The sequence below is a fragment of the Hyperolius riggenbachi genome, chromosome 10 (assembly GCF_040937935.1).
Source record: "Hyperolius riggenbachi isolate aHypRig1 chromosome 10, aHypRig1.pri, whole genome shotgun sequence".
NCBI classification, from domain to species: Eukaryota; Metazoa; Chordata; class Amphibia; order Anura; family Hyperoliidae; genus Hyperolius; species Hyperolius riggenbachi.
Genome location: NC_090655.1, coordinates 279,697,967 through 279,711,560, shown reverse-complemented (window position 1 = coordinate 279,711,560; position 13,594 = coordinate 279,697,967). Strand labels below are relative to the sequence as shown.

General features: G+C 43.6%; 1 pseudogene; it reads left to right on the top strand.

Annotated features, from left to right (window-relative positions):
• Positions 1 to 13,594, top strand: part of LOC137537242 (zinc finger protein 208-like) — a 154,282-nt pseudogene that overhangs the window by 94,398 nt on the left and 46,290 nt on the right.

The window sequence follows — 13,594 nt, the reverse complement described above, 5'->3', positions numbered from 1 at the left end:
CAGAGTCTCCAAACTGTATTACATTGTTTCCTTTTGCATATGTTGTTATCTGTGTTCACAATTCTTATTATGTTTTATTTTGTGAACTTAGGTGGGAGAACTGATACATGGAAGTGCTGTGTTTAAAGAGAGAGAACACAAGACGTATGTGAGGAGTGATCAACTGTCTATGGAGGAGGGTGACATGATGAGGACAATTAAAGAGGAAGAAGAAGAGAAATGTGTGAGGGATGATCAGCAGTCTGTGGAGGAGGGTGACATGATGAGGACAAGTAAAGAGGAAGTAGAGGAGACATATGTGAGGAGTGATCAGCAGTCTATGGAGGAGGGTGGCATGATGAGGACAAGTAAAGAGGAAGAAGAAGAGACGTATGTGAGGACTGATCAGCAGTCTATGGAGGAGGGTGTCATGATGAGGACAAGTAAAGAGGAAGAAGAGGAGACGTATGTGAGGAGTGATCAGCAGTCTATGGAGGAGGATGACATGATGAGGACATGTAAAGAGGAAGAAGAAGAGACGTATGTGAGGAGTGATCAGCAGTCTATGGAGGAGGGTGACATGATGACATGTAAAGAGGAAGAAGAAGAGACATATGTGAGGAGGGATCAGCAGTCTATGGAGGAGGGTGACATGATGAGGACAAGTAAAGAGGAAGAAGAAGAGACGTATGTGAGGAGTGATCAGCAGTCTATGGTGGAGGGTGACATGATGGGGACAATTAAGGAGGCAGAAGAACAGACATATGTGAGGAGTGATCGGCAGTCTATGGAGGAGGGTGTCATGATGGTGACAATTAAAGAGGAAAAAGAAGAGACGTATGTGAGGAGTGATCAGCAGTCTATGGAGGAGGGTGACATGATGGTGACAATTAAAGAGGAAGAAGAAGAGACGTATGTGAGGAGTGATCAGCAGTCTATGGTGGAGGGTGACATAATGAGGACAAGTAAAGAGGAGGACAATGTTACAGAGCGCAGAACAGGTGAGTAATCAGCACTAATCTATATAAAATAAAATCGGATGTGTGTGTGTGTGTGCGTGCGTGCGTGTGTGCGTACGTGTGTGCCGCGATCACGCGAAAACGGCTTGACCAATTTGAACGAAACTTGGTACACAGATCCCTTACTACCTGGAATGATATGTTCTGGGGGTCTCGCGTCCCCCCTGCATACCTGGGCTACAAACAGCAAATCAGATTTCACCCATTCATGTCAATGGAAAAAATGTAAAATGCTGCACAGAACTCAAGCCAGAGTTCCCACACTTGGCACAGTTGGTCGCTTGGTGACCGAGGTTACAAATCCAGGAAAAGTGGGCTGAGCATAAACAGCCAAATTTCAGCCATTCATTTTTAATGGGAAAATGTAAACTGCAGCCATTCCTAGACGGTTAATCGCAGGGTTCTCAAACTTGGCACACTTGGTCACTAGGTGAATGAGATTAACCCATTCGCGTTCCGTCGTTTTCACTTGAGAAATGTTCACCTCCCATTCATTAGCCTATAACGTTATCACTACTTATCGCAATTAACTGATCTATATCTTGTTTTTTCCACCACCAATTAGGCTTTCTTTAGGTAGTACATTTTGCTAAGAGCCACTTTATTGTAAATGCATTTTAACAGGAAGAATAAGAAAAAAACGGAAAAAAATCATTATTTCTCAGTTTTCAGCCATTATAGTTTTAAAAAAATACATGCATCCATAATTAAACACGTATTGTATTTGCCCATATGTCCCGGTTATTACACCGTTAAAATTATGTCCCTATAACAATGTATGGCGACAATATTTTATTTGGAAAAAAAGGTGCATTTTTTCCGTTTTGCATCTATCACTATTTACAAGTTTAAAATAAAAAAAAAATAGAAATATTTCATCTTTGCATTGATATTTAAAAAGTTTAGACCCTTAGGTAAATATTTACGTGTTTTTTTTTTTTTTATTATTGTAATGTTTTTTGTTTTTTTTTATATTAAAACATTTTGTTTGGGTATTTTTGGGAGGGTGGGATGTAAACAATTGTTTTATAATGTAAATGTGTGTTTAGTTTTATTTTTTTTACTTTTAGTTGTAGTTTTACTTTTTGGCCACAAGATGGTGGCCATGAGTTTGTTTACATGACGTCACTCTAAGCGTAACATACGCTTAGAGAGACACATGGGGGGAGGTAACAGCCAGAAAAAGGGCAGCTTCCGAGAGAAGCTGTCGCTTTTTCAGCGGGGGAGTGGAATCAGTGATCGGGCACCATAGCCCGATTCACTGATTGCCTGGCTAACGAACCCCGGGCCGGGAGCACGCGTGCACGCGTGCGATCGGCTGCGGGAGCGCGCATGGTTCCTGGACGTAGTTTCTACGTCCAGGAACTAAAATAGATTAAGATTCAGGAAAGTGGGTGGAGCCTACCACAGCAAATCAAAATTCACCTATTGATTTTCAAGGGGAAAATTTAAACTGCTGCCATTCTTACATTGTTAATGGCAGAGGCTTCAAACTTGCTACAGTTGGTCATTGGGTGACTGGGGGCCAAATTCACTAAAGGGGTGAGGCCACAAACCGCCAATCAGATTTGCTTGGTGGATAAACTGCTTCCATTCACACATTTTTGATACCAGGAACCTGAAAGTTCACAAACTTGATCATTAAGTGACTGTGTGTCCAGGTTACAAAAAGTGGGCGGAGCCAAAACCAAATTTAACTGGGAAAATTTAAACTGCAGCCATTCTTACACTGTTAATGGCAGGGTTCTCAAACTTTGCACAGTTGGTCACTGGGTGACTGAGATTGATATTCAGAAAAGTGGGTGGAGCCTAAAATAGCCAATTAAAATTCCCCTGTTGATTTTTAAGGGGAATATTAACATTGCTGCCATTCTTGCACTGGTAATGGCACAAGCCTCAAACCTGGTACAGTTGGTCACTGGGTGACTGGGGTTTATTTTGAGAAAGAGGCGGAGCCACAAAAAGCCAATCAGATTTGTTTATTTTCAATGGGACTATACAAATTGATACCAAGGACCCAAAAGCTCATAAATTTGGTAATTGAGTGACTGTACGTCAAGGTTAGAAAAAGTGGGCTGCGCAAACTACATTTTTTTACATTGGAAAATATAAACTGCAACCATTCTTACACTGTTAATGACAGGGTTCCCAAACTTGACACAGTTGGCCACTGGGTGACTGGGATAATTATTCAGAAATGTGGTTGGAGCCTACAACAGCCAATCAAAATTCACCTATTGATTTTCAAGGGAAATATTTAAACTGCTGCCATTCTTACACTGTTAAAGGCAGAGGCTTCAAACTTGCTACAGTCAGTCATTGGGTGACTGGGATCAAATTCACTAAAGGGGCGGGGCCACAAACAGCCAATCAGACTTTCTTGGTGAATAAACTGTTTTTATTCACACATGTTTGATAGCAGGAACTCGAAAGCTCACAAACTTGGTCATTGAGTGACTGTGTGTCAAGGTTACAAAAAGTGGGTGAAGCCAAAACCAAATTTCACTGGGAAAATGTAAACTGCAGCCATTCTTACACCATTAATGACAGGGTTGTCAAACTTTGCCCAGATGGTCACTGGGTGACTGAGATTAATATTCAAGAAAATGGGTGGTGCCTACAACAGCTAATCAAAATTCACCTCTTGATTTTCAAGGGGAATATTTAAATTGCTGCCATTTTTACACTGTTGATAGCAGATGCCTCAAACCTGCTACAGTTGGTCATTGGGTGACTGGGGTTCTAATGCTGGAGAGGGGGTGGAGCCATAATCAGCCAATTTGATTTTTTAAATTTCTATGGGAATATACAAATTATTGATGCCAAAGACCCCAAAGCTCACAAACTTGGTCATTGAGTGTTTGTGTGTTATGGTTAGAATAAGTGGGTGGAGCCAACACCAGCCAAATAAATACCCGGGCAACGCCGGGTCATCAGCTAGTTTTATATAAACATATAAGCACTTTTTCCCAGGAACGTCCTCGGACAGCACCCCTGAGACTTGTCTCCTTCCCCACATCAAATGGACAGGAAGCTAAAAAAAAAAAAAAAAAGTAGACATTTGCATATTCACTAGGCAGGCATATATATATATATATATATATATATATATATATATATATATATATATATATATATATATATATATATATATATATATATATATATATATATATATATATATATATATATATATATATATATATATATATATATATATATATATACAGGTAACTCTAACTCACAGCATCTCGTCAGTTGTTTTCTGTCCACCACACAGGACGCTACCGGGGAAGCCAGAGCCAACCATGTCAGTGAGGCAGGAGCTGCTGCAGAGGCCAGACCGCGTATCACAGGTCAGTGGCCTGGCGTGTACCGGCACTGCAGCCGAAGGGTTTCCCCATCAAGATCATTTTGCGCGTCTGACGTACTTCCGGCGGAAGAAGAGGCCGATCATGTGATCACGCCGGCTGGGTGACGTCACACTGCCACCTGAAGTTCGGCCTACCCGATTATCGAAGGCAGCGGGCCGCGTTTTGATTCCCAGAGCCTGGCGGTGAGGGATCGGTTCGACTGCCTAGGTGGCAGGTAAGAGGCAGGAACCATTTGTACAACAGTGGTTGTACGGGGGGGTTATTTTTTCCGCGCGCACTCAAGGGGGCATGGCTTATTTGGCGTGGCATTGTTGGGCGGCCTATTTAAATCAGTTCCTGGTCACAGCAGTGGTGTTTGACCATGGAAGCTGCCGCTGGATCCTCCTGCACGGATCTGTGGAGCCTGGCTCAGAAGCCTCTCTGGTTGGTGTCAAGACGTGACTCCTTTTTCAGATATGCATCAATTATTTGATTATACGGGGTTGGTTAGTTACACTCTCTCCCTTTGTCTCTGTTTTACCCTATTGCTCCTAAATCAGATCAAGACAAGCCGGTTCTGGCTGACAAGACTGATAAGCGTGACAAGGGAAGATCCACACAGAGATCTGATTACAAGAAATGTGCAATCTGTGCTGTGAAAATATCCTCCTCTTCCTCCAGACTGTTATGCCAAACTTGTATTGACAAAGTTATGAAAAAAGAATCACCCGTGGTGTTTAAAGATTTGATGGGATGGATGTGTTCAGAAATGGCTACAGCCATCAAAGCTATTAAGGAGGCAAATATCCCTTCTGCAGTGCCTACTCCTCGATCTCATCCTTCTACATCCGGTGATGTTGATATTCCTAATCCACCTCAGGCTGCCCCTGAGCAGGATTGGGCTGTTTCCTTAACACTACAAAAAAAGGAGGGGTGAAGATTCAGGAGATTCAGAGTTATCCGAAGGAGTGGTTGATATATCATCTCTTGAAGAGATTCCTTCTGGAGAAGAGCTAGACAGTGATAAACCATTTGCACCTGATGCCTTGAAATTATTTCTTAACGCAATGCATGATACCATGGGTATCAAGACTGAAGAAAAGACCTTGTCTCCCCTTGATCATATCTATGAGAGTTTAACTGATCCTGAAGTGATATACATCCCGGTGCATAAACGGGAATGGGATAATCCAGAGAAGAGAGCCTTCTGGCCCAAGTCTCTATCAAAGAAATATCCTTTTGATCCTAACGATCAGAAGTTTTGGGGTCCATCACCTAAGTTAGATCCTTCTCTCAAAGGTTTCAAGGAAATCTGATCTTTAATTTCAAGACTTTGGAAATCTAAAAGATCCCATTGACAAGAAAATAGACAATCTTTTAAGGAGAGCATGGGAATCCTCTTCTTTCATATTTAAACCTGCAATTGCCTCTACAGCTGTAGCCAGGTCTTTGAAACTTTGGTTATCTCATACGCAATCCCAGATAGCTTCAGGAGTACCTAGGGAGGTGATATTGAAAGATTTTGATCATTTAATTCATGCAGCTAATTATCTTTCAGATGCGGCAGATGACACGGTTCGGGTGAAAACCTGGCAAGGAGACGCTTCCTCTAAATCCAAATTGTGCGTTATACCTTGTGAAGGGGAATTACAGTTTGGGTCCAAATTAGATGAGACACTAGAGAGGTCATCAGATAATATTAAGAACTTTCCTATAAGACGTAAGAATTTTCACTTTAAACGTTCCTTTCGAGACCCAAAGAAAAGTGATCAAGAAACCAAAACCTATCCAAGGAGAAGATGGGGACAAGGCAAACCTCAGCGCCCAAGGCCAACAGGGTTTTTTACCTCAACAACCCAGGGTTCTAAGCAATGACATCAGGCTTCCTGTGGGGGGAAGAGTGGCGCACTTTTACGAAAACTGGGAGCGCAGATTCCAAAGCTGGTGGTTACTAAACATAATCCTCGAAGGTTACAAAGTAGTTTGCCGCCTGCACCCCGAAGCAATTCTTCCTTACACAGAGTCCATCAGATCAACATCTATACATTGCATTGCAGAGAGAAGTCGAAGTCCTCTTGGAAAAGAAAGTAATAGGACAAGTCCCAAAGTGCCAGCAATTTCAGGGCTACTACTCACCAGTGTTTTTAGTAAAAAAGCCCCAAGGAGAGTTCAGATTCATCTTAAACCTAAAGAAATTAAACAGGTCGATAAAATATCGAAGATTTCAAGTGGACAATATACGCAATGCAGTCAACCTACTCCAGGATCAGTGTTCTATGGCATCATTGGACCTTAGGGATGCTTATCTTCACCTGCCAATCCATGTCAGTTCCCAGCAATACCTGAGGTTCACCATCAGACTACAGGGAGAGGTAAGGCACTTCCAGTTTTCAGCTTTACCTTTCGGTATCTCTTGTGCACCCTGGCTGTTCACAAAGGTGTTGTCTGAGGGGCTGGCAGTTATCAGGTTGGAATCAGTCCAGACCATGGCATACTTGGATGATCCTCTGATTTGGGGTCAATCTGTCGAGTCTGTCCAGCTAAATTTCTGCCTTGACTTTCTACAATCCTTGGGTTGGCTTATCAACTGGTCTAAATCCTCTCTTATTCCGGCTCAATCTATGGAATTTTCAGGGTTTACTATATCTTCCGTCGATAATACTGTTATTCTTCCCGAAAGAAAAAGATGTGCAATCCTAAAATCTGTTCTTTCTTTTCAGGGCAAGATATCAATATCTTTGAGAAATGCCATGACTATGCTGGGCCTTCTAACATCATCTTTTCCAGCAGTTCAATGGGGTCAGCTGCATTCCAGGACATTACAACTATGGATTTTAAGAAATTTGAACAGGAGTATAAGAGACTTAAACAGAAGGATTCTAATTCCTCAGTTCATAAAGGACTCTCTGAATTGGTGGTTGATTCCAGCCTACTTGTCGATCGGACGTCTTTGGAACTGTCCCTCAGAAACAATCATAACAACAGACGCGAGTGCCTGGGGTTGGGGAGCGTATCTGGGCACAATACCTGTGCAGGGGTCTTGGCCCAAGGAAAAGAAACAGAGGTCATCGAACAACAGAGAACTGGCGGCAGCTTGGGAGGCCCTGACACACTTTGAATCCCAGATCAAGGACACTCATGTCACAATAAGAACGGACAACAACACGGTAGTGGCTTATCTGAACAGACAGGGAGGGACAAGAAGTCAATCTCTATGGTACCTGTCAAGCCAGATACTTCATTGGGTGGAAAAACACCTGAAATCTCTAAAAGCAATTCATCTAAAGGGAACTCTAAACTGCTTAGCAGACTTCCTGAGCAGGTCACCACTTCATCATGACGAGTGGTCTCTGAACGAGGAGGTTTTTCAGGAACTAGTAGAACTTTGGAGAAGGCCAGACATGGACTTATTTGCTCGACTGAACAATGCAAAATGCCAAAGATTCTGTTCACTATGCCCACAGGACAACCCTTGGTCGGTGGACGCATTCTCGATAACATGGAGTACAGGTCCGATGTATGCCTTTCCTCCTCTTTGCTTGATTCCTCATGTTCTCAACAAACTACAGAAGGACCGAGCTCGGATGATCATGATAGTACCATGCTGGCCCAAAAGACCCTGCTTTACACTACTAAAAAAATTAGCTATATCAGATCCTGGAATGCTATCGAATCGACTAGACCTTCTGTCTCAGGGGCCAGCATATCATCCGAATCTGAAGCTTCTTCAGATTTCAGCCTGGAGCCTGAGTGGAAACTGTTAAAGCAAAAAGGTTTTTCTAACAGGGAACATCTATCAGAAAACCTGGAAAGTGCATAATAACTGGTGTCAACAAAATTCCAGAGACTCTATATTATCTTTATCAGTCTTAGAATTCTTACAGGATGGTTACCAGAACGGGCTCAGCACCAGCACTCTTAAAGTTCAGATGGCAGCTATTAGTGTTTTTCTGGAAAGAAGATTAGCTGAAGAAGAATACTTCATACGTTTTTTTTTTGTGCTCTTAAAAGACTCAGACCTCTGGTGTAATCGAAAATGCCATCTTGGGACCTTAACACGGTACTACAGGCTCTATGGAACAGTCCTTTTGAACCTCTGGAAGAAATTTCAGACAAATTGTTGACTATCAAGACTGCTTTCCTTGTAGCAATTACTTCTGCAAGAAGAGTTTGTGAATTACAGGCCGTCTATAAGAGAACCCTACTGCATTATTTCAGGGGTCAGAATCGCATTACCGTTAGATACCTCCTATCTCCCTAAGGTGGTTTCTAAATTTCATCGTTCACAGGAGATATTCTTGCCTTCTTTTTGTAACAACCCAGCCAATGACAAGGAAAAGAAGCTTCATTGTCTTGATGTAAAAAGATCAGTACTGTGTTACTTGGAACGTTCTAAACATTGGAGAAAATCAGAGGCGTTATTTGTCCTATTCAGAGGAAAATTTAAAGGAAAACGGGCATTGAAAACTACTATAGCCAGATGGATAAGCCAGACCATTGCTTTGGCTTATTCTCATCAGGGAAAGATGTTATCTTCATCCATAAAGGCGCATTCGACTAGAGCAGTTTCAGCTTCCTGGGCAGAGAAGGTTGGAGCCTCCATCAAACAGATCTGTAGAGCACATGGTCCAGCCAAAATACTTTTGTTAGACATTACAGACTAGATATTTCTGCTAGTTCAGACCTGTCATTTGGCAGGAAAGTGTTGCAGGTTGTTGCCCCCCCTCCCCTAATTAACTTATCTTGTTTTTCATCTCAGGGGTGCTGTCCGAGGACGTTCCAGGGAAAGACTATAGTTACTTGCGCTAATGTCTTTTCCGGTAGTCCGAAGGACAGCACCCTTGCGACCCACCCTATTGTGTACTAATAATTTTTTTGAAGCATACATGAGTGGTGTGGTCTTTTCTTATTACTGACGAGATGCTGTGAGATATATATATATATATATATATATATATATATATATATATATATATATATATATATATATATATATATATATATATATATATATATATATATATATATATATATATATATATATATATATATATATATATCTGCCTAATGAATATGCAAATGTCTACTTTTTTTTTTTTTTTTTTTTTTTTTTTAAGCTTCCTGTCCATTTAATGTGGGGAAGGAGACAGATCTCAGGGGTGCTGTCCGAGGACTACCGGAAAAGACATTACCGTAAGTAACTATAGTCTTTACATGTTTTAATAATTATTGTGCAATAAACAAGAGATAGAAGCAATCTTTGACAGAAAGACCAGTTGTTTGGACATATTATACTGGTTTAGTAAATGGCAATAAGAATGTGTAAGTGACACCACATTGCTCTACAAACATAACACAGATCTCTTGCTATAAGTACATAGAGGTCTCAGTGTTCTCCCCAGGCCTAATTAAGTGGGCGGGCCGCCCGGCTGATTTGAATGCCCGCCCACCTGCTTTCCTGCCCGTTTAACTAGAAAAAAGTGGTGCTGTAAAACTGCAGCCATGAGCACTTCATTGCCTGCTATCAGTGGCCGTCTCAGACAACAGCGAAAGTCTCCGCTATACACTGCAGGAGACTTCTCTGCCTGTGTGACCTCCTCCTGGTACAGCGATTGGCTGGGTAGGTTGTAAGGGGCGGGACCATGCTCTGCATACTACGGGTCGGGAGTGAGCTGAGTTTTAAGCCTTGTGGAGTGTGTCAGCATCGGCTTCTCCCTAGTGCTGTGTTTCTACAGTATTTACTCTGCTAGTCCGCCCCACTTTGCTGGCTGCCTGTGTCTGCATTGCATTCACATATGTTAACGTGCAGGCAGCTCAGCTAGTGGAGAGGCGGCTGTCCGATACACATCTAGTGTGATAGCGTAGTGCAGGCAGGCTACTGCTGTGTGGGGGGAGGGAGGCTCTCTGTGGAGAAAGCCTGAAGCTGCGGGCAGATTCTCTCTCACACCCAGCGAAACTAATGTGTTCCCTCTGTCCTGGGCTGGCTGCATGAATGTCAGCAGCCTGTCCCATCCCTTCCGAATCCACACAGCTCCGAGGCCGACTCAGAGCACAGATAACATCAGGCAGTAAATGGCATTGAGCTCTGCCGCCCCGCCCCCCTCTCCAGCTTCTCTTCAACACAAGCTGCTCTGATTTATGCCGCTCTGATGCTCACAGGAACTGGTATGACTGAGATCTATGTGTCCACTAATGAGCAGGAGCACTTTTTATCTGCTATATTTCAGTCTGCAGAGCTTTCAAGCTAGGGGACCTGGGAAAACAAACAAACAATTTAGATAAGCTGACTTGCTGGAGATGGAGGATGGTGCTGAATGCTGTCCGTGTCAGCCTGTTTCATTGCCCATAAGTGCTTATACCTTACTTGATTTACAATTGTAAAAAGTTGGCCTAGAGCAGTAAAAAGCACAAATCTGGCTCTGGTAGTTGGGCAAAGTCTGTTAAAAGTTGCCCACTGATGCAAAAAAGTAAATATGGAACACAGATCCTGTGTTGAAGGTGTATGCAGGCGGCTTGAAAGGGCAGTGTGTGGGTGGGGAGTGATTCTTGCAGAGTTCACATGCATGTAATTTCATATGGATGTTATTTACTGCTGTGGTCCAGCAGTATTGCAGATAATTTAGTATAATACTGACCCCTGTACACTATCTGCAATACCCCTCAACACCAGCAGCAAATAACATCCATATAAAAAGCAAAAATTCCCCCCCCTCCTTTTGAAATGCAACAAACACCCTTGTATGATTTGTGACTTATTAAATGCAATGATCACCCCTAATATGAAATGCAACTATAACAGTGACCAATATTCAGTGTTCTCATCAGGCACTTTTACAGGGGTGCTTCACCCAGCTAATTTTGGTAAGCACCGGCTGTCATCGTTTTTCCTTCTCATCCTTTGCGGTAAGCAGAGTTGCATCGGCCCTGAATTCCCCTGTCACACCCCACCCGGCTACTTTTTCATGCCACCCGGCTGGAAAAAAATTCTGGGGAGAACACTGGGTCTGTTGTCACAGGAGTAACACATTGCTGCCATTGTCTCCTCACGCTCTATAATTTAGACAAGACACAAAACATTAACCTCCCTGGCGTTCAGTTTCTGCTGGATTTCTGTGCAAAAAGTGATACAATTAATTTTCATAACTTTTTTTTCCTGTAACTTAACAAAATGTGTGAAGCAAGGGTCTAGTATACATTTTGTTTAACCCTTTCAGGACCATAGGCTTACACCCCCTAAAGACCAGGCTATGTTTTTAGAAGCTTTAAGGGCACGCTGCAGGACCGTACAACTCGGCACACAAGTGATTTCCCCCCCCCCCCCCCTTTCTGCCCACCAACTGCAGGGATGTTTGTTTGTTTTTTTATTTATTTATGGGGTTTTTTTCAATAAATTGTACCATTTTTTTTTTTTTATTCATTTTTTTTACTATCCCCGCCCTCCTTCCCCCATTAGCCAATGACAGCGGTCGGCTTTCATAGGCATCAGCCTAGGAGGGTTGATCGCTTTTGTGCCTCCCAGGGGGACAGCCGAGTGTCACAGCTGTCCCCAGTGCAGCGCTGCCTTAGATCGCATCGCTGTACATTGTAAATAGACGGCGATCTCCGCTGGGAGACTGATGAGCAATGATGGAGCAGAGCTCCCCCAGGATTTGACGCCAATCAGCGTTAGGCAGTCCTGGAGGAGCCACCGCAATTACCCCCAGCGGCGTGACGTGGTCGTAAGACAGTTAATAAAAGCTTGAAACACAAAATATAAACTAAATTTCAAAATGACTCCCAAAATCTCCGATCATTTATACTTCCGAGCTGCAGCTGCTCAACCTGCACTGATACAAATGTAAAAGTGACCATACATGTAGTAATGATGGGCAGATTCCACCTAGAGAGAAATCTCTCTCTAATCATATCTGATAAGAGAGAGATCGGTCCACTGCCCATACTCCGCAGGCTGATTCTCGATAACAACCTAGGTAAATACAGGTGTCTCTCACTATAGGCAGGTAGGTACAGGTGTCCCCCAGTATAGGCTAGGTAGGTACAGGTGTCCCGCACTATAGGCAGGTAGGTACAGGTGTCCCCCAGTATAGGTAGGTAGGTACAGGTGTCGTCTAGTATAGGCTAGGTAGGTCCAGGTGTCCCCCAGTATAGGCAGGTAGGTACAGGTGTCCCCCAGTATAGGCTAGGTAGGTACAGGTATCCCCTAGTATAGGCTAGGTAGGTACAGGTATCCCCTAGTATAGGCTAGGTAGGTACAGGTGTCCCCCAGTATAGGCTAGGTAGGTACAGGTGTCCCCCAGTATAGGCTAGTTAGGTACAGGTGTCCCCCAGTATAGGCTAGGTAGGTATAGGCTAGGTAGGTACAGGTGTCCCCAGTATAGGCTAGGTAGGGTCAGTTGTCCCCAGTATAGGCTGGGTAGGTACAGGTGTTCCCCTTTATAGGCTAGGTAGGCACAGGTGTCCCCCAGTATAGGCTAGGTAGATACAGGTGTCCCCAGTATATGCTAGGTAGGTATAGGTGTCTCCCAGTATAGGCAGGTAGGTATAGGTGTCTCCCAGTATAGGCAGGTAGGTATAGGTGTCTCCCAGTATAGGCTAGGTAGGTACAGGTGCCCCCCAGTATAGGCTAGGTAGGTACTGGTGTCCCCCAGTATAGGTAGGTAGGTACAGGTGTCGTCTAGTATAGGCTAGGTAGGTCCAGGTGTTGCTCAGTGTAGGCTAGCAAGGTACAGGTGTCCCCCTGTATAAGCTAGGTAGGGACAGGTGTCTCCCAGTATAGGCTAGCTAGCTATAGGTGTCCCCAGTATAGGCTAGGTAGGTATAGTCCCCCAGTATAGGCTAGGTAGGTACAGGTGTCCCCCAGTATAGGCTAGGTAGGTACAGGTGTCCCCAGTATAGGCTAGGTAGGTACAGGTGTCCCCAGTATAGGCTAGGTAGGTACAGGTGTCTCCCAGTATAGGCTAGCTATGTACAGGTGTCCTCAGTATAGGCTAGGTAGATATAGTTGTCCCCCAGTATAGGCTAGGTAGGTACAGGTGTCCCCAGTATAGGCTAGGTAGGGTCAGTTGTCCCCTAGTATAGGCTAGGTAGGTACAGGTGTTCCCCAGTATAGGCTAGGCAGGTACAGGTGTCCCCCAGTATAGGCTAGGTAGGTACAGGTGTCCCCCAGTAGTGGCTAGGTAGGTACAGGTGTCCCCCAGTATAGGCTAGGTAGGTACTGGTGTCCCCCAGTATAGGCTAGCAAGG